The following is a 13,813-nucleotide window of genomic DNA, read 5'->3' on the forward strand; positions in this document are numbered from 1 at the left end:
GGAGCCCAGGACTTGCCTGCTGCCCTCCCAGACTGAACTTGCCCTGTATGGCAGAGAAATCCTCTCACCCACCATCCTACCAATGGCCTGCCACTCAGAAGGTATTTAATGAATGCTTCCCAAGTCAGATGAAAAGAAATCTCATCCAAAGAAATGACTGATTTCTAATTGAGGTTTTATCATTAACTGGGAGGTAGCCCTGGCTTCCCAGGCCCAGGTTCTCTTCTGGGTCTCCTAGAAAGGCAGGATGGAGAAGAGGAAGAGGGGATTTGATGGTGCAGCCTTGGCCCTCTCCTCTTGCCTGCTCTACAGAGAGCCTCTTGAGAAATGTTGAGTCACCTGCCAGCCGGAGCAGGTCTGTCAGCTCCCATCTTCCAGCCCCATCTGCTCTTCCTCAATCACCCTGGCTGTTTGCTGCTGCTTCTGGTCCCTTCTGCCATTACCTCTGACCTTCTGTACCCCTGCCACCTCCCAGCCTTTGCCTGGGTTGCTGGTTGACTTCCTTTGCACCTTCCCCTGGTTTTGGCTCAATTTCTTAACCGTGCCCCCAACTCATTCCTGAGGCTCCAGTGTTCAGCAATCCAAAGGAAAGAAACACGGTGCCCTGCCTTGCCACCATACATTCACCCCCAGCTCAGGTGAAGTGTCCCTGCAGTGGTTGAGGAGAGTGAAGCTTAGGGGCTTGTATGTAAGTCCCCCTATCTTTGGTGGGTGGCAAGCTCCCAGGTTGGGAACAGACAAAATTTTATACCTCAGTGGAATCTCAAATGTCAAGTCCAGAGGGAAGCGGGAAAATGGGAGCCCTTTGAGAGAGCAAATGGATCAGAGTGACCCTGCTGCTACCTACAGAGCAGGGACTGTCAAGGTTTCTGGACCACAATCAGCAAACACTGAACATTACCTGTGTGCCAGACAATGAGTCAGATCCAGTCCTATTTCAAGAAGCTCCTGGTCCCCTGGACACCGGTGGCTCATGCCTATAATCCTAGCTACTTGGGAAGCAGGGATTAGCAGGATGGTGGTTCAAGGCCAGCCTGTGCAAATAGCTCTTGCGACCCTATCTCAAAAATACCTAACATACAATAAAAGGGGGATGGGCTGGTGAAGTGCCTGCCTAGCAAGTGTGAGGCTCTGAGTTCAAAGCCCAGAACCACCAAAAAATAAAAGCTCTTGGTCTCCTTTGCACTCCCTTCCCCAGGCTCTTAACAGTTGTTGATGTGGGATTAATTCCTGATAGGGGTTCATTGCCATAATGAAATGATTCCAGTTTTCAACCCCATATCCTTATTTTTATCCAATGAATCCGTCTCATTTCTTCTAGTCCCAGATTTACAACAGCAGGATTCACACAACCATTCTTGTTGCTTGTGGGGAGGGATTGCCCCAGGAGTGCTAGGAGAGTAGTCTGGGCTTTCCACAGTGGTGGCAGGAGGTCCCAGGTGCCTATCTGCAGGCTGTCTGCTGCTGATACGTTAAGAACAGTCAGAACAGTCAGCCTGATTTTGGCCTGGTTTCTCTGACTTCACAGTCCAGGGGAGCTATTTTTCTGCATAAGATGGTTTATGGGCAGCACCCCAAAACCACACTCCTCACTTCTGTGAGTTGATGTGTGGGACTCAATCATGAATGTCTTTCCACAGGGTCACATGTTGCCATCCGGTTTTTACTATTTTTGAATTAGCATACATTAATAATACAAGGAGATTTGTAAAGGAGAATGGTGTTGGGGTGAATTCAACTGTGATATATTGTAAGAACTTTTGGAAACATCACAATGTACTACCAGTGCAATAAGAAATTTGTTTAAATACAAGGAGATTTAATTGTGATAATTTATTCATACAGTATACCTTGAACATGCTTATATTTCATCTTATATACCAGCCCAGGCTGGTATTGAACTGTCTCATCTTTGCCTTGTCGATTACTGACATGTGCCACCGGACCGGCTGTCATTATCCTCTATTAAAATTCAAAAGCCTCTAGAGCGGTGACAATAGCCGACATTTGACAAATGTTTACTTTGTGCAGTATTTTAAGCACTTTCAACAGCAATTCTTTCAATCGTCTCTTAAACCATTTAACCTGGCTTCACACCCGTGCACTTAAACCACGGTACCGCCCTGACTTCAGCACATGGAGTCACTGTGAGCTGGGTATGAACTCATTTCCCTGTAATCCTAGCTATTCAGGAGACAGAACAGGAGGATCGTGCTTGGAGCCAGCCCAGGCAAAAAAAAAAAAAAAAAGGGCTGGTAGAGTGGCTCAAGTTGTAGGCCCTGAGTTCAAACCCCAGTACCATCAAAAAAAAAAAAAAAAAGAAAGTGTTGGGTTAGGATATTTCAGGAAAGCCAGTCCACTGGCCTTAATGTCAATTTAAGGAAATAAGGTTTATAATTTGTCAAAGAGGACAGAGAGAGTCAACCTCTCAACACTCTGTCATCCCATTTCTGAGAGAAAATGTCTTCTTTTTAAATGGGGAGTTCAGGGGCTCAGTTTGGAATATATAACAAAACACATATCCCAAAACTTTGACTCTTACCTCCTGGTTTACTGGCATCAGGTCTTCAAAGCTGTATGTCTTGGTTAGCAGGTTTACTCCTTCTAGGTGATCAGACAGAGATAAGGGGGAGAAGATTATGTGGTTAGTTGAAGAGTAATGAGTGTTAACCTTGGGCTTCCCAGCATGGAGAGAGACAGACAGACAAAGAGGGAAAAATGTCAGTTTGAATAACAAGCAGAGTAAACTGGCCAGCATACAAACTGGCTACAACCAAAAGCTTTTCTTTTTTCCTTTTTCTAGTCCTGGTTACATTTTTCTCACTGTCAGCTTGTTCCTTCCATTTCTATGGAAAAGGAGCATCATAATCATCTGTTTCTGCCTTTAGTTAATTCATGGACTCAAGCAGTCAGTGCTCCTCAGCAAAAGCAGCTTTTTAAGCCCTTGTTACAAGAGTGTTTGTGATAATTGTGTGTATGTGGGGTGATCAACCTTGCTCATCAATTCCACTTCTCTGGGCCTGGCATGAGTTGGCATGGTGCCTACCACCACCATCAGGAATCTACATTATCTGCAGGCTCCTGGGAACCAATGCCTGAGGACTCTCAGAGTGTTACTGCCAGCTGGAGAGGTCTCCCTACAGGACCAGTATGTGCTCTGGAGCTTGTGGGTGGCCGGGGTACGTGGGATGTGCTTACAGTGTCTGGGACTCCATCCTGTCTTCTGCTACTTTGAACACTGAAAAAAGCTGCCCCCAGCTTGGTCTGTCATTGGGCCAAGAGAACAACACAGGTAAGGGGTGTGGGCACAAAGACCAGCAGAACCTCAGTTCCCTCTACCCTACCTGGCTCCATAGGAAGAAGGGAACAAGCTGTTTGGAGGAACTGGAAAAGTCCTGGGGGTACCAACCTCAGTGTGCTTGTGCACCTGGGGTCCCTGGGCCCAGACATCACAGCTGCTCTGCTTACCAAAGCCCTTCAGAGGGGGAGCAGGGGAGAGACAGCATCTGAAACTGGAAGCTAGTGACATGAGTACAAGGGGGCTGAGCAATGAGGGTGCTTCAGGGCAGATTCTGATGAAGTAAGTAAGGGACATCCATCCTAACCATAGCAGTGAGACTTGTCCAGGCTCCATGGCCCCTTCCCCCTTTGTCCAAGTGTAGGGAGGCTCAGATGTGAGGGTCCCTGGTTCCTTTAGAGACCAAGATGGAATGAAAGTGGAAAGGCTTTTGTGCAGGCAGAAGAGGACCCATCTAAGGGGTGGACTGGGAGGTGGACAGTTGTCCCTCAGTGTCCACTCCCCTGTGCACATGGCCACCAAACCCAGCACCTTTCCCAGCCTAAGAGCAAGTGCCACCAACAAGATGTGAACTGTGATAATGTATGCTGGTTCCATCTTGCACTTAAGAGGACTGAAGGTGGGCTCCCCCACCTACTGGTGGGGACATGGGCCAGAACAGCATTGGCCACTTAGACCTGCAAATGGAAGCCATGTGTTGAGTCACACACCTGCCCTGGGTCACCTGTCTATTCTCCAACTGTTACCTGAAAGGAAAGAACTTAAGTCTAGTTTAACCCTGTGGTGGTTATAACAAAAAGATACAGCAGCTTATCCTATACCCTAAGATATGACCTTCAACCAGAAGAGGTGGCATTTAGCAGGAAGTGGTTAGTAGGGATGGTGTGATGCTTTCAACCTGAGCAGGCAGACTACAGGAAGGACTTTCTGAAGCTCTGAAGCTGGGGCTCCTGTTTTCATGTGGAATTCCCTCACCTGCTGTGCCCATAGGTCCTGCAGGGGGAGGCACAACTCAAGGACACTCATGCCTGAGGTGGGACCCCACCTGCATAGGTAAGTGGGGCTGATCACTTGTGGCATCTTGGGCATAGGAAGGCAACAGTCTGGCTGGCCACTTAGCATGCTGGAATAATGACAAAATGAGCAGCAAAGGTATCAGGAGGCACCCTTCTCCCAAGGACATGTGCAGTGTTAATGTCAGAACACCCTCCTGGTGTTTTCTCACTCACTGAGGAACTGTTCTCTAAATTCACAGAATCAGAAAGTTCACGGTTTGAAGTTCTTATTTTATCGTTTTTACATTTACTTACATGTGTATACATTATATGGGCCACCTCCCCCATGGTTTGAAATTCTATCAGCAAAAATGAACCCTCTCCCTCCCACACTCGCTTGGAAGGTCTAAGTCATTTTGATAAGGAAGTGACCTCAATTTACAACCTAGATATAGAACTTCAGGTAGGCATTTCTAGACTCTACATTTTTAGATCTACTTTGGAGACTTGAAAGAGAGAAGACCTTGGCTCACTTTTCAACCCAAACCTGACACTGACCCCCCTCACACTAAGCTTTGCTTTGAGCCTCATGAGACACTGGTCATTTGAATGTCACCTCAACTCCACTCTTCTCCAACATTCTGTAATAATCTTCTTCTGTCTCTAGTGAGATGTCTCAAGGTTTCTCTGGGGTGTAACTCCCTCACACCAGGTCAATAAGCCTGGCTTTCTCAGGACACCTCATGTTTGTCTGGTGTTTGATGGTGTTTGGCCTAAGACATGCATTTAATATGGGAATGTGGGGAAAAATCAAACAACAAGAGACTGTAGCTGAAGAAACATACTGTAGGACGAGGCCGAGAGGTCGTTGGGCTCTGAGGCTGCAGTTTCAAGGAAACAGAATCCAGAAAGGCCAAAGCTACAGAATCGAGAACAGAGAAATGAAGGCGAGTGAATACCCTCGTGCATTTGGAGAACAGAGCAGATGTTCAGGGATAAACCCCTGGCCCAGGAGCAAGGTGGAGGTTTGGCTGGTCCCAAGAGCCTCCTTCCAGGTTCAGCTCCAGGGCTTAGAATGTTCTGGTCCTTGGTTAGTCTGTTCCATCAAAAGACAACATGTCAGAGCCAGCCATATTGGCACGAGCCTGCAATCCCAGTACTCAGGAAGCAGAGGCAGAAGGATGGCAAGTCTGAGGCCAGCCTGGACTACATAGGAAGAACCTGTCTTAAAACACACACACACACACACACACACACACACACACACACACACACACACACACACAGGAATACCTAAATAAAGAAAAACAAAAACAAAGACATTACAACAAATCTAGTTTTGGAGTTGGGTGTTTTTGTTTTGCTTTGTTTTTTGTTTTGTTTTGGTTTTGGTACTAGAGATCAAACTCAAGACTTTGTGGCGTGCTAGGTGAGTGCTAAATCACACTCCCCACCCAGGCAGATTATATTTACAGCCAGAGAAAAGGAAGTGATGGGCAGAAAATGGAAGGGAGGTACAGAGACAGCCTGATTCTGCCTTATTTGGCCAAGGTTTGAGCAGATAGCTGCTTGTGATTGGCTGAGATTCATGACTTGTTACAGTTCATCACATATGGAGAACACTTAGGCAAAATTAACAGTTCTTTACAAGGTCAGCAGCTTAACTGGAACCTGTTACCTCTGCTGTGCTCTGAAAATCTCAGACAGGAGGCCAGCCATACTTAAAACAGGGGCAAGCCTCTGTTCACACACGCAGAAGCTTGCCCAAAGCTCTTTCTAGAAGGCCTCATTCATTCATTCAAGATATAGCAAAGTCTTTCAAAAATATTTCACATTGTGGTAGAAATAACCATGTCAACAGCCAAAACCTTTGTTATCAATATTGACTGTGCTGAAAACCTGGTCCAGACATTAAATTGAGGAACCCAGGTAAAGTGGCACACCTGCAGTATGACTTAGAGGCTGCTTTTGCTAAAAGCACTGACTCTTCACTTGGGCCTGTAGGTGTTCAACAGTTCACTAACAGCAGGAAAAAATATTGGTATCTCTGCCTTCATTTTGTATCTGTCTCTTTTACTACTTTAAACTTTGGATCAGATACCTGCTCAACTCTGCACATATGCAAGTTAATCATTTAAGAAATGTTCATTTAAAGCTGGTAACCCCTCTCAGGGTTGAAGACACCAAGATAGGAATAATTAAAATATTTTCAAAATTCTAGGACTAGAGAACCTTGTAGACAGATTGCCCCATCACGGAACTCTGTCCCTGCCCCAAGCTGGTGTTACCAGGAGTTTTGGTTGAGGTTCTGTGTTCTTGCATTCCAGCAAGAGATTTCAAGCAAGATCAAATTGTAGTGAAAGTAATAGCATGGTCATTTAAGAATAGTAGTTATTTCAGAGAAGGAAGAAAATTCTCGTGTAGAGGAGAGGGGCTGCCTCAAAGAGGAGATGGACAGTGCAGGTTGCTTGTGTCCTAGTTTTATGGGGAAAATTTTTGGAAAGCCTTTTATAAATTTATCAAGAAAGCACTGTTTTTTGTTTTTTGTTTTTTTAAATCTGAATATATTTCATTATAAATCCTACCACAATTCTTCTGATACATGCTTCTAGCCATCTGGTTTTGCCCTTTCCTGCCTGTTTCCATTTTAGAACAATCCATTGCTTTTAGGAAAAACTTTATTTACAAACAAAATCCTTTCTTACCCAAAAATATTCTTCTATAACCTTTTTAAATATATGGATCTCTTACTTATTGGTCCTTTTTTTTTTTTTACATTTAAAAAAAAATAAAGTGTATTATTATTTTCTGTGGGACTGGGGTTTGAACTTAGAGCTTCATGCTTGCAAAACGGGCACTTGATCACTTGAGCCACACCTCCAGTCCAACCTCTTTTTAAAAAAAACTAAATTATACTTATGACAAAATGAAACAAAGATCAGCTGTCCACACATGGCTGCAGATAGTGTGCAAACTTTACTGCAGCTTGAATTTTTAAGTGTTCTTTATACATTTTTGCATTTGACCTTACATGAGTCTAAGAGTTACAGACTGTGACATTCCAACTAGGGCTGGCTAAGATTACAAAACTTTCAGTGACCTTGAATAGCAAAATGATCTCAGTACAAGCAAGAAGACAGAAGGGAGAGAAAATACACAAAGAACCCCAAAATCTTTACATGTTAACCTGTGGTTACAGTTTAGGATACAAAAGGGAAAATGATGAGTAATTATTTGATCTTTCTAGACACTGGAGAGGGAAGGAGTAAATCTTCACCATTATACGAGTTTTACAAGATAATAGCCCTGAATGAAAGTTTAAAAAAAGGTGGACTCCACATGTTGATAAGGAATTGGGCAGGGTTATCAGAATAAAAGGAAAATAAAGTCCCTGCTCCCAAGTAGGAGTCTCCTCAAGACTCCTGGCTTGACTCACCAAAATATGTCAATGGATTCAGGTGATTGGGCCCAGGGGTCAGAAAGCTCTGGTCTCATTGGACAGAAAATTCAAGAACGAGCTGAGGGATTATTGCTTGTGCCTGTCACCCCAAGTTCAGTGGGAGGCTGAGGACCATAGTAAAGGCAAGTCTGGGCAAATAGTTCTCAAGACCCCATCTCAATGAAAAAGAAAGCTGACGTGGTGGCACGTGCCTGTCACCCCAGCAATGATGGGAAGCATAAAATAGGAGGATGGTGGTGATAGAACAGTATGTCGCCATTTGTAAATCAGCAGCCATTTTATCTTCAGACCTCATTTGAGAAACTCCCCAGGACAGCCCTGCCCTTAACAGAAATTCCTGCGCTCTAAGACAGCCCCACCTCTACCAGAGACTACCTCACATGTGCTACCTTCCTTAACCTCCCCCTTCTATAAAAGCCATGCCTTGCCCAGAATCTGGGCTGCGCCATCTTTCCTAGCCAGCCTGGAAGCTCGAGGCTATCATTAAACCTTGCTCTTGGACGTGAGACTTTTCTCATGAGCTTTCTTTGTGAGCGGCGTTTTTCCTAACATTTTGGTGCCATGACTTGGATCAGGTGCGCCCCCGGCACTGACCTTGCTCTCCCGGCCTCCTCCACCCCAACTCCCATTCCCTTCCTCCAGGATTTGAGCTGTTTTGCCGGAACCCCCGATCCTAGAAAACGCCACTCTCTCACAGTTCACAGGGAATTTCCTCTGCCCCAGCGCGCCTCCAATTGCCATCCACCACTGGCCAATCTTCCCTCAAGGTCCTCTCTCGGTGAGTCCTCACACGCAGAGTCGTGATCTCTCTCGATATTTCCTCGAAATCCTAGTTCTAGGTCTCAGCTCGCTCCCATCCCTGGGAACCGAGTTCCCCTCTAGGGACAGTGGACCCCCGTGGTGAAGACGTTCCCTCTGGGTACTCCACATCTACTCTCTCCTGAGGACCTGATATTTCGGGGACACCCGCCATATCTCTTCTCAGGTCAGGCCTCACCATGAGAGTTGGACCATCCAAAATTCCTTCAGACTCCCCATTGGGATGTCTTCTGGCCAGTCTTGGGCCCCTATGCCTCACGCCTGATCTTAAGCCCCAAAAGCTCATTTTTCTCTGTTATCAGGCATGGCCCCAATACCCATTAGACAATGACTCCTAATGGCCACTTAATGGCACTTTCAATTCCAAAATTTTAAGGGATTTATACAATTTCTGTTAGCGTGCTGGTAAATGGAAGGAATTTCCTTATGCTCAATCCTTTTCCTATCTCTGCACCAAACCCTCCTTCTGTACTTCCTGTTCCCCTGCATAAGTTCTATTAGCCTCTAAACCAGCTTCTAAATGAACCAAATCCTCTCCTGAACCTTCTTATTCCCCATGTGATCAAACTTCTTGTGCTGCTCAGGCTGCTTGCCTCTTCCTATCTTCCCATCATGGACTTTCCCATCATGGTGTCACGCCATTCCTTGCCAACTCTGGCCTCAAGGTGATTCCAGCTCTGAGAGAGCTCATGCTCCCTCCCTGTGGCTGAGACCAAGCCTGGGGTTTATTCGGGTATGCCTCATGCTACGTTGGGGGAGTCCTGTTTGATTATGGCATCTGACGACTGCTTCTCTTCCCCCCCATCTAATGTCCCTTTTTCCTGAGACAGCGACTGGAGGAGAGTGGAGGTTTCCAGTACCAGTCAATAGGAGTGACCTAAAGACGCAGGTGATGGCTGATCCCTCAGGCGTGTGTCATGCCTCCAGACTCTGTCTTCCCCTCCCTTCCCTAAGATGTCAGGACACCTTTTCTGCTTCCTGCATGGTCTCACTGCATGTCCTTTGTCTCTGTCTGCCTTCCCCTCCCTGGGTGTATTGGGACCCTGCCTCCCATGAAAATCTTGTAGCATGGTACCTTATGACTTAAGTTATTCCAACTAGTTTGCTAGGCCTCTCAGTCTAAAGTAACTTTAAATCAGCAACTAGGCAAAAGTGCTTACAAAAAACTGCAGCTGTCATGCTCATGCACTAACTCCACCCCCACAAGGGGAGGAGGGAAAGCAAATAGGCATGCTTATGCACCGCGGGAATGCCTGCCATAGCTAAGAGAATCCACAGGCCAACCCAACACACATCCTAGCCTGCCAGCCGCACATGGTGGTGGCTGTGGCCTGCCACCACTTCCCCTAGAATAAACACGCAGAGTACACAGGAAGTGGGGAGGGGCGACAGGCCACAGGATCAGGCCTAGGCAACAGGCTCGCTTGTCCTGGGTGTGTGTGGAGGGGTTGGTGCCTTGAGCATGCCCTGCTCCCAGCCCCACCTCACACCTCAGGACAGCGGACCCAGCCCTTGTAAGCCAATTGTTAGCTCAAGGTTTTAGTCCTAGAAATTGCAAAATGGACAGTATGGTACTGTTGTTAGCCCAGGATGCCCTCTGAATGCCCTTCTCTAACTTCACAGATGATTTATTCCTTTGTTAAAAAGTAGCCTTTATTAAAGAGGCTGCCTGCTGTTAGCTAAAAGACAGGATCCTAACATTTTGTTCTTTCTAGATGGGACCTGCACTTTCCAGTCTTCTGGCTTATAGATGTTAAAAGCTTTGTTCTGAGGCCTGGCCTTAATATGCCTTGGGTGACCAAGACAAGTGGCCTTCACAGGGCTCCTTAAATTACAATACCATACTCCAATTAGACCTTTTCTGTAAAAGTAAAAAAAGTAAACTGAGGTCCCCATACAAATTTTCTTTCATCTCAGATTGACTCCATAATTGGCCTACCATCTAAGCCACCCCAATATTCAGAACCTTCTAATGGGTGCTTCCCCCTTCAACAGGCAGTGGTAGGAAGAGGGTGAGTCTATGTCCCCTTCCAGCTATCAGATCTAAGGGAAATTAAAAAACATCTAAACAGCTGTACTGATGCCCTAGACCAATATATCCAAGCCTTTATCTCTGTAATCCAAACCTTTAAACTGACATGAAAGGATATTATGCTTCTACTAGACCAGACTCTTTCCTCATTAGAAAACCAATGGGTTCTGGTCCAGGCCACTCAGGTTGGAAATGATTACCATTTACAATGGGCCCCAATACTAGTGGCACCTGGAAATGAGGGAATAAATGTGCCCACCTACTGGGGCACAGGCAGTCCCCTTAACAGATCCACACCAAAAGGGGCTGGTGATATGGCTTGAGCAGTAGAGTGCCGCTTTGCAGACATAAAGTCCTGAGTTCAGGCCCCAGTACAGCCAAAGAAAAGACAAAAATATATATATTTAGGAATAAGGACATAGCTCAGTGGGAGAGTGTCTATCCAGCATGTGCAAGGCCCTGGGTTCAATTCCCCAGCATTGCTAAAAAAAAAATGGTAAGGAAGATAAATGGCATTAATGTCACTTCAGCCATCTCATGCTGGAAGAAAGTAGTTTAACGTAGACCAGATCCCTCATTCTTCAAGTGAGGAAACTGAGGCCCAGAATGGTTCAGAGACCTGCTCTCCAGAGTGTCAAGTGTCAATGTGAAATAACAACTTTGCTTTATAGCAACGCTCTGAAGAAAATCCCCTTACCTTTCAACAGCATCTTAAGGATGCTATCAGAAAACATAGCACAATGGACTCAGAGTCACAGGTGAGAGAGATTCTCCTCAAAGATAAATTTCTAACAGTCAGCCCCAGATATTCATAAGAAACTCAGACTGTGGCTGAAGGAAAAAGTCATTGAACCAAGTAATACAGCTAGCCATGTCTGTATTTATGGCTACGTCTGTATGTCCGGGACCTTACTAACAGGAGAGAAAAAGATAAGAGACATCATGGCCTCATTGCTGCTTTCAGAGAGGGCCCCACCTGACTGGGGCCTGTATCCTGAACTTGCTACCATGGTGGACAGGAGGGGCACTTCTGCAGAGAATGCTTAAGGCAGGACAGTCTGGGAGACAGCCCCGCCCCCCAAGAAATGGCGTGATCTGAGGTTTTTACCCATTCTCCTCGGCATTTTCAATCTCTATGCCAATCATGAGTGGGAGACAGAAAGTAGCATTTTGGTTGGCTGTGCCTGCACCATTCTGATTGTTTGGTCCTGATCCTCACACAGTCCCTCTGCCTTCATTCTTTCCTTCCTTTAAGGTCACAGGTCATAATGGAGGTTTCCAGGGGCCCTTCCTTCTGTCTCACGAGGAGTGTGGCTTAAGTGGTAAAGCACTGCCTTGGCAAGTGGGGGGCTTTGAGTTCAAACCCCAGCACTACAGAACAAAGAAACATCTCTAAAATATTTAAATCTTTTATATATGAATAAAATGCCTATAACAGTGGCCACTTCTTTGGAGATTGTCTTTGGCAGAGTGAATTTTGCTACCTTCCCTTCGCCTGGCATTCTAAATTGCCTTTTTTTTTTCCCGCTTTTTTGGTGAAACTGGGACTTGAACTGTGGGCCTTGTTCTTGCCGGCCAAGCTACTTTACCACTTGAACCACACCTCCAGCCCCTGGCACTCTAAAGAGAAGCCACACGTAAATGGTGAAGATGTTGACTTTTTTTTTTTTTTAAACTGGGAACATTTCAAGTTTCCAGAGATGATGGCTGTTAAATAATCTTTCTTTTGGAGTAGCAAAAATTAAATTATTAAATTAATCCTTTAAGAAAATACAGGATCTATCTATCACACACCCTTTTCTTTTAGATGTTAATTGAGTTACGATTTCATTTCCTTAAGAGCCTGGCTCAGTAATCCTTTGACCAGAAGGGATATGACCAAGTTCACAAGACACCGACACCCATGTCACAGGATTCTTTGCAAAGCCACCCTAGGTCCATTGTCTCCATGTTTGGGTGATAACATCAAAACAGGGACTTAGCAAAATGACTGAAGGTTGCTAGGTAAAGTTAAAACAGACTCTCCCCCAGCTTAGTTGATATATAAACACTCCCGGGACAAAGACGGCCCTTTTGAGCCCTCAGTCCCACCCTCTGCACGCCAAGGCCTTTCTCTTTCCCCTCGTAGTTCTGCCTGTTTTACTCTGCTTTACTAGTAAATCTTTTTGGCTCCTTACCTTGTGAGTCTGTCGGTGGATCCTTTTGAAATTTTTTCATCATTGAGTTCAAGAGCCTTGGATCAGGTGGGTAACTGAGGAGTCAAGTGAAGGAGCCCCCTCTTCTATCTGGGATCCTTCTTACCCCAAAACTCTTCCCTGGTGACAGATTTAATGAGTAGAAACAGTGGCACAGATAGAATCATTGAGCAAATGTATAGTACCATGATTTGATAAATCACACTCAGTATGGCTGTCCTGAAAAACCACTTCTTTTTAAAACAAAGCACATATCCCAGTAACCAGGGGCTTAGGGAATGCTCTCTGGTTTTGTGCGTGGATGGATGCTTTGCTTGGCTGTGTTATGTGGGTCCCACTTTCTCTAGGGCTGTGACCACACCATAGTCTACCCTGAGCCCAGCTTAGCCAGCCCATCCCAGGTGTTCACCCAGTCCACCTGCACAAGGGTGATACTCACAGTGCCCCTGGAGGAGACCTGGTCAAGGAGGAAGTGGAGTGTCCCTGGAATTCCTCGCATTTCCTGAAAACGCCTGACCTGGTGCCAGGAAGCAGGTCTGAAGTTTCCTGGGTGAAACCACTGTCTGGGCAACTTGAGAAATCTGACCATGTGCCTGAGCAGCACCGGGTCCTGAGGACTAAGTGAGAAAAACACATGAAAACCCATTGAAAAGCTGTTTACCTTGAGTCCTCTTAGGTGACATCGCTGATTTTTCTACCCCACCCTAATCTTGTTTATCCTGAAGATAGGATGCTGCAGGCCAGAAGTTCCTCTTCAGGTGGCCTAGCCAAAACTGGTTGGGTCTAAGATGGCTGCCAGAGTGACTTCAGAAGACCTCTACCCTTATAATTTCATTTGCATGCTAAGTGACAGTCCCCTCCCCCAAAGCCATGAAAGTTGTCAGTTATTGTAAAGAACCACAAAAGGAATGAAAAGAGGAAGTGGTCTACCTGTTCTTCTTCCTCTTCTTCTTGGATTGGGACTTGGATTCAGGCCTTCAAGTTCACAAAGCAGGCGCTCAGCCATGGGACCAC

At 45.8% G+C, this 13,813-nt stretch overlaps 1 long non-coding RNA gene across 1 annotated transcript; it reads right to left on the minus strand.

Moving 5' to 3' along the window:
- Nucleotides 1–2,541: 2,541 nt before the first annotated feature.
- Nucleotides 2,542–13,406, minus strand: LOC141415087 (uncharacterized). The gene is made up of 3 exons (XR_012440115.1): nt 13,239–13,406; nt 12,782–12,919; nt 2,542–2,604 (listed from the first exon to the last, which is right to left on the minus strand). It is a non-coding gene; the product is annotated as an uncharacterized lncRNA (long non-coding RNA).
- Between the last annotated feature and the right edge of the window lie 407 nt (nt 13,407–13,813).

The sequence above is a fragment of the Castor canadensis genome, chromosome 12, assembly GCF_047511655.1.
Source record: "Castor canadensis chromosome 12, mCasCan1.hap1v2, whole genome shotgun sequence".
Lineage (NCBI taxonomy): Eukaryota > Metazoa > Chordata > Mammalia > Rodentia > Castoridae > Castor > Castor canadensis.